The sequence below is a fragment of the Ursus americanus genome, chromosome 32, assembly GCF_024610735.1.
Source record: "Ursus americanus isolate L20-20 chromosome 32, mUrsAme1.1.p, whole genome shotgun sequence".
In the NCBI taxonomy this organism is placed as follows: domain Eukaryota; kingdom Metazoa; phylum Chordata; class Mammalia; order Carnivora; family Ursidae; genus Ursus; species Ursus americanus.
The window spans coordinates 32535875-32547861 of record NC_142158.1 but is presented as its reverse complement, the minus strand read 5'-3'; positions in this window follow the sequence as shown (position 1 = coordinate 32547861).

Genomic DNA, 11987 nt, shown 5'->3' with positions numbered 1-11987 from the left:
CGGACCGGCTCAGCAAGGCAGCAGGACAAGCGCCTAGTGGTCAAGGACACTGGCTCTGCAGTTAGCAGGGACCGTGTGACCTTGGGCAAGGGATTTGGCCTCTGTGTACCTATAAAAAGAACTGGGAAACCAGTCACCCCTACCACACAGGGCTGTTCCAGGAGTAAGTGAGCTCATGCACACATCCCAGCTCCAGAGGTCCCTGGGTGGGTGGGGGTTGGCCTCCTACAGACCCAGCCCGGGTGACCGCCCACTCCCCCCGCCCCCAAGCAGGACTTGGGCACACCACCTAGAAGCTGCCTGAGGGCTAAGCCACTCCTCCTGGCCCACCCTGGGCCACCTTGAGGCCAGCATGACTCACCTTCCTCTCCAGGAGGGGAGCGGAAAGGAGGCCCACCCTGGTTCCAGATGCAGCCCAGCCGGCGCTGCTCAGAGTTTCCTGCCCGCGCCCGGGGCTGCCATCTGTGCAGGACGGATGGACCTGCCAGTCTCAGGGGCCGGTTCATTTATAACCCACCCTGCTCCCCGTCTATGCAGAGCCAAAAGGGCCGCAAGCCCCGAACCCTCAGACTCTCAGCAGGAGGAGAGGAGAGCAGAATCGGGAAGAAGTTCAGCCTCGATTCCTTTCGTCCCAGGGATGGGTAGACAAAGGGGCGCGGAGGTGAGGCCTCCTTCCTTTAACTCCATCTATCAGAGCCGCCGTCTCGCATCCTCACCGCGTTCATCTGCACACTTCGCCGAGAGGCAGGAGGGCGGGCGGGCGCGCGGGACCGGGGGCTCTGCGGCCTCACCGCCTGCGTCCGCCTCCAGGGCTGAGCAGCTCTGCAAGCTCGACACGGGCTTTCCGCTCTCCCGGCCTCCATGTCCTCATCTCCAAGCTGGAGACACACGAGAGGCCACCTCCCAGCGCTGTTGTAAGGATTAAATAATAATACAGATAAAGATTTCCAGCAATCCCAGGCACGTGGTGAACGCTCAGCTGCCATTATCAGGGGCTGGTCGGTCTGGCGACAGCGTGGGACCTGGCGGCCTAGAGGGAACAATGAGGAGGCGTGCCCCACAGCGCCCCCCGGCGGCGGGGGTGGGGCATTTGATGTGTACCGGGTCAGGTAATTGGAGAAGAGCCACACAGTGGAGGGGGGAGGGGGGAAAGAGGAGGGTGTCCCCAAGGAGGAGCAGCGGCGGAAGTCCGGGGGTCTTTAGGGAAGGGACTGGCAGTCTGGGTTGAAGCTCTCCCGCCTGGCTCATGCCTTTCCCTCCTTCATTCTTCACTTTCTTCACTTTCTGAGCCAGTCCTGAGGGGGAAACAGAGAGAACATCCGTTGTTGGTCACCCTCCGATCACCGGACGGGCCTCAGGCACCACCAGGCAGTCCTTTAGGATCTCTGCCCCCTGGTTGGCCCAGGACTCCAGCAGGGCAGCGCGGTCCCCGCTACAGGGGAAAGCAGAGTGTTGGCCAGGAGCTGGGAGGCTCTGCTGTCCTCAGGAGTCCAGCAAGGGCCCCGACAAGAAGGCGGCTTGTTCCAACTGTACACTGGGGACAGGCTCCCTCACGTGTGCTATCTCCCCCACTTCAGCTCTCTGAAGAAACAGCCACTGTCCTGTCCCCTTGTTTAGGGGCTCCCTGAGGGCAGGGTTCTGTCCCCCCTCAGACTGGGGCTCCCTGAGGGCAGGGCTGTGTCTCCTTCATAGATACCACCTCATTTATCCCCTGGAACAAGACTCGTGGATGCCCCAGGGAGGAATGATGGATGTTCCCTTTACTACAAAATACCTTTCATCCTGGGAAGCCTGGGGGGCTCTGTCAGTTGGGCATCTGATTCTTGGTTTCGGCTCAGATCGTGATCTCAGGGTCATGGGATCAAGCCCCACGACAGGCTCCGCGCTCAGAGACGAGTCTGATTGAGATTCTCCCTCTCCCTCTGCCCCTTCCCCTGCTTGTGCTTGCTCTCTCTACCTCTCTCTCTCTCTCTCAAATAAATAAATAAGTCTTAAAAAAAAATCCTCTCATCCTACCTAGTTAGGTGGGCAGTGAGGTAGAGAATTAAAGGTCCTGGCAGAAAGGGGTAGAGTCCATGTTTCAGCGGTGGGGGCTGAAGGAGGTCGTGTCCAGGACGCACCCCCCTTCCCTGCCCCAGCCCCAGCCAGCAGCTTTCACAGACCTGTGTCTGGCTTCAGGGGCAGGGAGGAATGCGGACAGCTCCCCAGGGCCCAGCCCTGCCTGGAACCCCAGAGGGAAGCTCTTGTGCTGTGAGAGCCAGAAGGTCCATCTCTACACATGAACCACACAGGCAGCTTAAGTGGTTGCCCTTCTAGCGTTTGTTGAATGAATAATTGCAAACATGCTGGCCAGTTATTCCCCCAGTCTAGTTGGTTCACCTCTACCAGCCTCCCCCTCTCCAACTCTTCCCAGGCCAGCCCGCATTCCAAACAGCCCAGGCGCGGGGATTCTCTCAACCTTCTTCGACCCCCTGCTACGCTCAAGCGTGGCCCTGGACTCCGGTGCTCAACCTTGGCAGGGGGAGCCCAGGGATGGTTCATTCAAACCACTGAGGACAGTCTGTCAGAGGGGTGGCCTGCAAAGAATGTGGGCAGGGTTGGGGAAAGCAGCAAGGGAGGCCACAGAACCCCAGGGCTGGCACCACTGGGGAGCTGCCAGCAGCCCGAGGCCTAGAGGAGGATGGGCAGAAAGGGATCATGGGGAGCTGGAGACAAAGCTTTGCTGCGGAAGAGGGGCCTGGAGGAAGCAGCCACCGAGTCCCCAGACACCTGCCTCCACCTCCCTCCCCTTCCTCCTCCATCTCCTACTGCGGCCTCCTATTGGACAACACCAACCGGGGGAGCAGGGATCCTGGAGCCCAGGGGAAGCAATCCACAGAGAGCAGCCCCCCGGGCCACGGTGCGGGGAGGAAGAGGGCAGAGAGTGGGTTCGGAGGAACAGACAGAAGATACCCAGCACCTTGCCATATGGTAAACACTGATTAAACAGCATTGCTCTTATTCCTGTCCAGGTGGCTCACGTGGACCATTTTGTGACATCTGACTTGCACATTTAATGGTATCATATGCACACGTCAGGTCTCCCTAGCATAACAGACGGTCGGGGCCGGGCCCAGCTCCTCGGCTGCCCCCTCCGCACGCGGCAGGTGCCCCGTACACACTGGAGGGAGGAAGGACCGCAGGAAGGAATGACAGCACCTTTCCGTGTTCAGCCATGGGCTTCCGCACGTTTGACAAGCCATCAGAATGGCTTTGCAATAGCAAGCTTCATTAAAATGGAAGCACGGTGCTCTAGTATGCAGATGGGGCCACTTTATTACTTTTTAATTTGTTTACAGAAAGCCCATGTTTGGTGTACACCATCTTTGCAAATAGTAACAAATGGGCATGTTTGCTGCCTCCGAAGCTGCGGGTCCCTGGATAAACAGGCTGAAACTGTGCTTGAGCCCTGCACTTGGTTACTCTTGATAGAATCTGACATGCCTCTCAAAATGGGCGGGAGGCTGCGGGGAGGGGGACGCAAAGTGTGTGTGTGTGTGTGTGTGTGTGTGTGTGTGTGTCTTTGGGTGACTCGTGCCCCTCTCCGGACTCATCGTCTCAATCTGCACGAATGACAGCCCTGGGCGGGACGGTCCCCAAGGCCTTGGCAGCTTTCCTATCCCAGGGCGCTGTGAATTCGCTACCACCCTAGGAGCTACAAACCCCCCTGAACCACCCACTTCCTGATTCCCAGGGGAAGCCCTCTTCACGAAGATGAAATGAAACTACAAATTACCAAATGCATTTTGAAAATGGGTCAAATTGAATGAAGAATACTTAATGGAGCATAACTATTGAAGCAACAGTTACAAATACTTACACTGGAGTCCCCAAAAGCAAAAATATTTGTAAATCCACAGGGACCCTCCAATCCCAGTTTCACTCGTTAGTAGCTGTGTGATGTCGGGTCAGTTACTTAACCTCTCTGTGCCTCAGTTTGCTCCTCCGTGAAGTGGGGGTAATAATGACATCCTTCTCATGGGGCCGTTGTGGGGGTTAGATGCGTTGACTCTTGCCACGCATGTAAAGCCCTTCCCAGAGCAGGGCTCATTATTAACTCCCGTCATGATTTTATGCGTGCTAGTCGTGTTTGTATTAAAGAGAAAGGACGCAGGACGATCCCGGCTCCATAAAGTTGCCCATTCAGCAGAGCCTGCCCTGTCCTGACCATGCCCAAGGAAGTGGCCTCGCCCCCACGGCTTTGCTTTCCTCGAGATGCTCATCGCAACTTAACCCCCTTCTTATTCAGCTTTCTGGTTATGTCGGTCTCTCTCCACCTCGGTATGGGCCGCACGAGGACACGGACCTTGTCAGCCTTCTTCGTGGCTGTCTTCCCAGCGCCTAGAATGGCATCTGACCGGTTCTCCGCAAGTTCTTGTCCCGGAATGAACGTGCGGTGCCTGCTCGAGCCTGAGGGGGTCACCGGACCTGAGCACGAGGTCTGGAAACCATTGGTCCAAGATCTGGCCCCGCCTGGATGCACTCCCGTGGCCTGCGTGTTTTCTACACACACAGCCGGCCTCTGAAGTCTCAGTTCCTGGGACTGTCCATGAGCTGGACTTGTGTTTTGGCTTTTAGGATAAAGTAAGATCGGGAAACAACGCACAAGAGCACACCCTATTCCTTGGGAAGAAGTCCCAGACGCAGCAGCCTTGCGCCATCACCTGGGCCTCCACTCCCAGCGGCCTGGGAGAAGGTAACTTCTTGTCCTGGAAATGGGTCCCCACAGAGGCTCCCCGGGCAAGAGGGTGCACCTGTTTGGGTGCCCAGGGCTTTACAGTTTAGAAAGTTCTCTTGGAGCCACTATCCCACCTGATATCTCCTTGTGAGAAGGGAAAGCTTATGCTCCTTCTGGGGGTCACAACCCCCATTTTATAGGTGCAGAAGCCAGGTGGGGAGGCAGGATGGCCTGGCGGGGGCTCCTAGCAATGATACCCTGAGGCCTCCCTGGGGAGTAATGTTAATTACCCTGCTGACTAAAGCCCCTAAAGGAGTTTGCGCATTTCAAATAAACTTTCAACTACAAAGAAAAGGAAACTGAAGGGAATGGGCTACTCTCAGTTAACCAGAATATTCCATTAACCAGGAACATACCCACTGCCCCTAGCCCCCAACATTCTAGCTGGAAACATACCTTAAAGATCATCCTGTTGGGTGCTTCTCAGGATTTCAGAAATTATATTTTTCTTTTCTTTTTTTTAAAAAAAGATTTTATTTATTTATTTGAGAGAGAGCATGGGGGGGAGGGGGGAGAGGCAGAGGGAGAGGGAGAAGCAGACTCCTCACTGAGCAGGGAGCCTAACATGGGTCTTGATCCCAGGACCCCGAGATCATGACCTGAGCTGAAGGTAGGTCTGCTTAACAGACTGAGCCACCCAGGCGCCCCAGAAATTATATACTCCTAATTGATCACTCTAGCAAAGATTCAGGACCCAGTATGGTAAAAACAAAAAGTCCACGTTTCCTGAGAAGCACTTAAGGGCATTCTCTTATTACAGTAAAAATACCTGAGTATGCCCCTACTATACTCCAGGCACTGTCCTAAGCCCTTCAGGTCACAACCTTAAGACATATCATTCTCCCCACTTTATAGATGAGAAAACTGAGGTACAGAGATGTTAAGGAACATGCCCAAGGTCACAGAGCTGGTAAGTCACAGAGCCAGGGTTCATATCCAAATAGGCTCCTGAACTCACACTCTTCACCATTGAATCCTGCTCTCTCTCCAAGGGGAAAAAATCTTAGTAAATTTTAAAGAAGTAAAAGGATACAGCAATATTGGTAAAAATCATTTAATTGCCAAGGTTTTAAATCACAAAGATAATGGCTAGTAGTGAAAAACCCTGATTATCACACGGGGTGTAAAACTTCCCTTGTAATAGCATTTTCAGTGAGTGAGGCTGCAGCAGATAACATATCCCGTTGGCTGGTGGACGTGGCAGAAAGTGAGTTTGGGTCACAATTACAAAACACTGTTAACTACCACTCCTGCATCCCAGGAATGGCACACTCATCTCACCTCCATTCTTGTTTTACAGGTAAGAAACCCAAAGCCCAGAGAGGTTAAGTGATTTGCCGGAGGTCACACAGCAAGTGAACTGGAGAACCTAACCTACTCAAGTCAATGAACGTTTATAGAACACCTGCTATGTGATTATGTTCTTTGAACTAGAAGCCAAAGAGGAAGGGGGAGGCCAGATCATGGTAGGCCAACTTGCGAGCCAGCCAAGGGCCAGAACAGCTCCTTCCCTTGCCCCAGCCATAGCCCGGGGCTATTTTCTGCCTTTGTGCACAGCGGCAACTATGGGGTAGTCACTTCAAGGTTTTAGACCTTGGTTCTCCTCAGGAGAAGAAAAACGAAAGGCCAGACGCCTACTGCCTTTTATTTGGGGGCCAGTGAATCCCTCTCACCTCCCAGAAACTTCCAAATAAACCTCTCCCTTCCAGTAATTCTAGGAGAATGAAAATTGACTCCCACCTGCTTCTCCTACCACCATTCAAGCTAATCGCTCAGGGAGAGGCAGGGACGGTTCTCTGTGTGCCCTGGTCTCCTCCTTTCCTCCTCCTCACTGGCCCCGGGGGATATCGATAATCCCTATCAGTGATGTCACCGGACTAGGTGGGGAGGAGCCACTGGTCTGCAGGGGACATGAAGACAGGGGTCTCCAGCCAGGTGGCTGGGAAGCAGGCAGGGCCAAGGAAGGGGGCCAGGAGCCCCTCCACGGGTCTGCGTTGGAGGCTTTTCGTGTGAGGCGACAGCGGCTTATTACAGCTAATTTCCTTCCCCTTGCTAGAACCACAGATCCGCAGGGTTTTCACAGCATATTTGTGTATCTGGCACTCTCAGCTCGCCTCCCCTAGGGGACCATAAGAGACGCTGAGGAAAGAAACAACATGGTCTTCCATAATTTCAAAGTCAGTTCCAGAGTTAATAATAAATTAAGAACGGGGGGCGGGTGGAAGGGGAGTAGATGTGGGAGACCTACTCCCTGCCAGCGTAAACCGGCCCCTCCGGGAACATCTTCTAGGAGTCGGGAGAAATAATGGAAGCTCTGGGGTCTGAGATGCCCAGGTGGCTTCCTTCCCCAAGGTCACATGGCCATGGACCCCGGATCTTTGTGGTACCAAACCCAGGGGGTCCCCTACCCGCCCCCCACCCCAGGATGGCATGCCCATGGCTCTCTTTCTCCCTCTTGGTGGAGGGTGCGGGCACTGGACCAAGCCCCAGCCCCCCTCAGAACACCTGCTGATCCCAGAAAAAGGGCAGGGCAGCTTTTTCAGAAAGAACTGGAAAATTCCTCTCCCTGTTAGACAACTAAACCCACTCACCTCTGAGGAGGTTTCCAGACCAGCAGCCACGCCAGTTGGAAATTCAACAGTCCCAAATGCCTGTGTAATTTCCGTATTCATTTTTTGGTCCTAGGAAGACTATCTCTCAGACCGGGAGCTCCCTGAAGACCAGGGGCTCTGCCATCAGACTGGAAGCTCAATCAACCCTTGTCAGGGCTCAGATCATGAGGAGACTTGGAAGAAGGGGTGTGAGGACTGCAGCCGTGTGCGGGGCACTGCTGGGCAGGTTGAGCCTGGAGAAGACAGGGTGGGTAGGACAAGATGGCTGCCCTGTCACCCCGGAAGGGCTGTCCTGTGCATCCTGCTAAGTGCTGCCCCAAGAGGAAGGCTAGAGTTAAGGGGAGATGGTACAGGGGACTGGGCTTTGGTTGCAGAGAAGAATGAACTTTCTCAGAGGGTGGGTGGGCAAGAGGTAGCGAGCCTCCCGCTATGAAAGGCGGAGCTCCTGAGGAGGGATCTGAAGCACCAGGTAGCAGCTGGACCGAGCGCCTTTAAGATCCTTTCCAAACCCAAGGGTCAGCCAGTGATGGTGGATGTTCTAGTCTCATCCACCCCCACACCTAGGGCCGCTCCTCCCAATAACCCCGGGGGTGGGCCAGAGGCAAATGGGCGGGAGGACACGGGGACCCAGCCCCAGCCACGGAGGCCACTAAATCAATTAGGCAAACCGCCACAGCAGAGAAGCGCGAACACAGCCGTGGCTGCTGCAGGCCTGGAAGACGGCCCCGCCATCTGCAGCCGAACAGACAAACACACTGGACGATAAACCGTCCTTGCTGACCGCAGTAGAGCTCTATCCCCACTGTCGCAGGGGAACGAGGCCTAGCACGGGGCAAGGGAACCTGGGCCAGAGCCAGGGAGTGACTTGCCCACAGTCACATGGCCAGTGGCTCGCAAGGGGCATCGCGGGACACAGCCCTGGGGCTCCTTACTTGCAAGCCGTGCTCTTTCCCCCACTCTTGGCTGCCCCCACAGAGCCATCTGCTCCTGCAGCGGCTGGGATTCCTTTTGAAAAATATGTTCCTCTCAGGCAAGTCCCAAAGTGGACAGAGAGATGATATATATGTTCTTTGCTGACCCAGGAAGAGCAGACAGAAGGAGCTCTTGACATTTCTGGGATACCAAGGAATGTGTTACAGTCTCCTTATTTCCTCCCCAAGCCATGGTGATGGGGAAGCATGGGGATTCCCTGTGCCTTTCACTCCCTCCCAGGAGCCCCTCCGCACCTAGTTCCTCCAAGCTGCTGATGGGCCGATAAACCCCTCCACTAGAAGATAGTGAAGACTCAAAGGGTTGCCCCTCCCAGGAGAATGTACATATTAAGTCAGACCCTGCTAGAGGGGAAGGCTTAATATAGGGTCCAGAACCTGGACATCAAGGACTTTCAGGATGACAGGGAAAGATGGGGGGTCAAAGATGCCTTCGCGGGGCTCCGCAGTTACTCCTTGATGGGGAGGGAAGGCTGACATGGATGTGGGGATACTACCCAGGAGGGGAAGCAAATAACAACGACCTGGGCACATCACTGAGGGGTGGGGGCAGCCCTCTCCACCACGCACCAAGGGCAGGGCTGTCCCCAGCCAGGTGTATCCTGCAGAGATCAATTACCTCTCCCTGTTTGTTGCTAAATCCCGGAGATCAGGAACTAGGATGTCCAACACTAACCCACATCTGAACCAACCAACCACCATGACCCAACTGTGGACCATCCTCCTTCACTGCCCAAAACAGACACCCCCATCTCACTGACTTGGGCCCCCTCTTGGAGCTCATTAATCACACTATCTGCATGCCTGGGACTGGATGCAGTGACCTCTGGGGGGGGGGTCCCCGCTGGAGGCTTCTAGCTCCATCAATCCCGGGGCACTGGAAGAAAGGAGTAAATTCTCTGTCGGGGACTTCTAGGGATACCGGCCAAAGGGAGCTGGTTCAGAGCGTCGGAGCAGGGCTGAGCGGAGCGGAGCCGGGAGCTCCTGATCCCTCCCCCACCCCTCCTCTCAGACCCAGGACAATTTCCCCAGAAGTGTGCTCACGCTGTGCCCTTCGAGCCTCAGCGCCAATTGACTGGATTTCAATCAGAAATCCATCTCCCTTAAGGACCGCTTTGGATGAAAGCAGAAGTAACCTGCAATCTAGATGCTGATGCCAAGTCATAATGGGGGAGCAGGAGAGAGGCCAGCGGCCCGACTCCCGTCCCCAGCCCGCAGCGCGGACGGAACCAGGCTTCCGCTGTGGCCAACTCAGCTTCCACCGACTTAGAGAAAGGGGGTAGCCTGATCTCCCCCCATCTCTGCCACCCGCCAAGCCTGGCCGAGGGGTTAATGGGCTGCTAGACCTTGGCCGGGGTCCGGGAGCCAGCTGTACGCTCCGGGCGCGCCCTCCGGCGGTTCCAAAGGCGCGAGCGACAAAGGCTCCTAAAGGCTGGCTAAAGGGGACCCGACGTGCCCTTAAGAGCGGGAGGAGCCGGGGGGCTCAACACCTCTCCCCACCCACCCCAACCTCATCGCAAGCTGCCACTCCTGTCACTCGTTCCTCTCCCGGTCCGTATACTGCAGTCAGGAAAGGGTCACTCCTCCAGAGGGTGGCTGCTCCTGTCCCCTCCCCGCCGAGACCCCACGCCCTGCAGGCGGGGCGGGACGGCAGGGGCAGGAGGGACCCCGCGGAGCGCTGGCTGCTCTGGTGCGCAACGCGGGCAGCCTCCACGGTAAATAATGCACGCCTCCGGTCCCGGCTGCGGCAGGTAGTGTATCAAAGCAATACGGCGCCGCGAATTGCAGTGTAATCGCCGTAATTTAGGGCCCCATGGGTGAGCCCGTTTCGGAAAGGCTGCGCGCCGGGACGGGCAAGGTGACTGGAGCGGCTTTGACCTCTGGATTTCCTCCAAGCTAAGTGAGGCCATAAAAAATTCAGAAGCCCAGGCTGTCTCCTAGCAAATGGGGTGTGGGCAGAGAGATGGTATTGTCTATCTAGACCCAGCGAGACGGGTGCGGGGCCGGGAAGAAAGCGCTGTCGCTGTGCGCGCACATCCAGACACGTTGGTAGCCCGCGCGCTGCGCTCATCCTCTCCCAGGTGGCCGAGAGAGGCCGGGGCGCTGCGTCCGGGGCACCCTGCCAGGAACCCGGAGATGTTTTCATTAGGACTCGGGCGGCCCCTGCAGCCAGCCGGCGGATCCGTCCCTCCCACGGGCGGCTCGGCAACCGGCTTCCAGACCCTCCTAGACCCGACTGGGCCTCGCCCGCTCCTCCTTCCTGAGCTACGAAGTCGTTGGGCATTAATATTCCGGCCCAGGTCCTCCGGAGGGGTATGCTGCCCGCCTCCCCTCCCCCAGCCCCGCCAGGGAAAGTCCTTGTGGGGTGGAAAGATGATAATAGGAAGTGTATTTGCAGGCTCCCTTCTAACTTCTTGATGGGAGCCAGCTGGAAGCGCACGAGCCGCGCTGCCCCTCTGCGCTCCGCTTCTGGTGACCTAGAAGCTGATAATCATGAGATTCTCTCAGGAAAGACAAAGAAACGGAAAAACTTATCAGGCCTTGCAGCCCTGTCACACTGCATCAGCAGAGAGCCTGTGTATGTGGCCCTGTCTGCTTAGGTGCCAGAGGGGCTGTCCCGTGTCTCTTCAAAAGCCCCCCACCCCTCACCTAATTGTCTGGACTCAGGAGCTCGCCTCCCTCCCCACCCCTCTCCAAATCATTTTCATCTGTGGCTGAAGAGACGTGACATACGCCAGGCTTTCCCTGGCTGACAATGTGCTGATGTCCCCCCCTCCATTCCACCCCCTCCTTTTCTCTCTTTTGCCTGGGCAGTGTGCTTGGGAGCTGGTAGGGCCCTTACAAATGAGCAGCTCTTGTTAAACAAGCCGTGGTGTACCCTTACAGCAGAACATTCTACAGCCGGCAAGAATCAGTACATTGTACCCCTGAAACTAATCTAACACGGTATGTTAATTATACTTCAATTAAAATATTTTTTTAAAAAAACAATGAAGGAGATTTCTCTGTGTGTGTGTGTGTGATGTGTGAAAAGATGTCCAGGCTATATTGTTAAACAGAAAAAGCAAGTTGCAGAATAGCATGCAGAGAACGATCTCATTTGTGTTACATTTTAAATAAAGGCTATATATACTCACATGCTTGCATATGCATAGAAAATGTCTGCGAAGATAAAAAAGACTGTTAACAGTGGTTGTCCCATGGGATGAGGAGAAAGGGACTTTAACCTCTTACTTTTACATTTTTGTACTGCTCAATTTTTTCTCAACAAACAATTGCATTGCTTTCATAATTTAAACATAAATCTTTCTCAAAAAAAAAAAAAAAAAAGAAGAAGAAAAAAGAGAAAGAAATCTTCCATCCTAATCCCTTCATTTGAAACTGGGCCCACAGAGGGAAAGGGACAATTCCAGGTTGCCCTGTGCTCACAGCCCAGCCTCAGTCCCTCTCCTATCCTGTTCCCACACCAGGCTCCTTCCCAGGCACAGGGCCCCATCAGTCAGGCTCAGTGGGCCCACAACGGAATCATGGACTCCTTTCCCAGAGCAGGAAGGGCCTCCAACAGGAGTGTGACCTGCTGGGAGGGAGCAGCCAGATACAGGCAGGGGG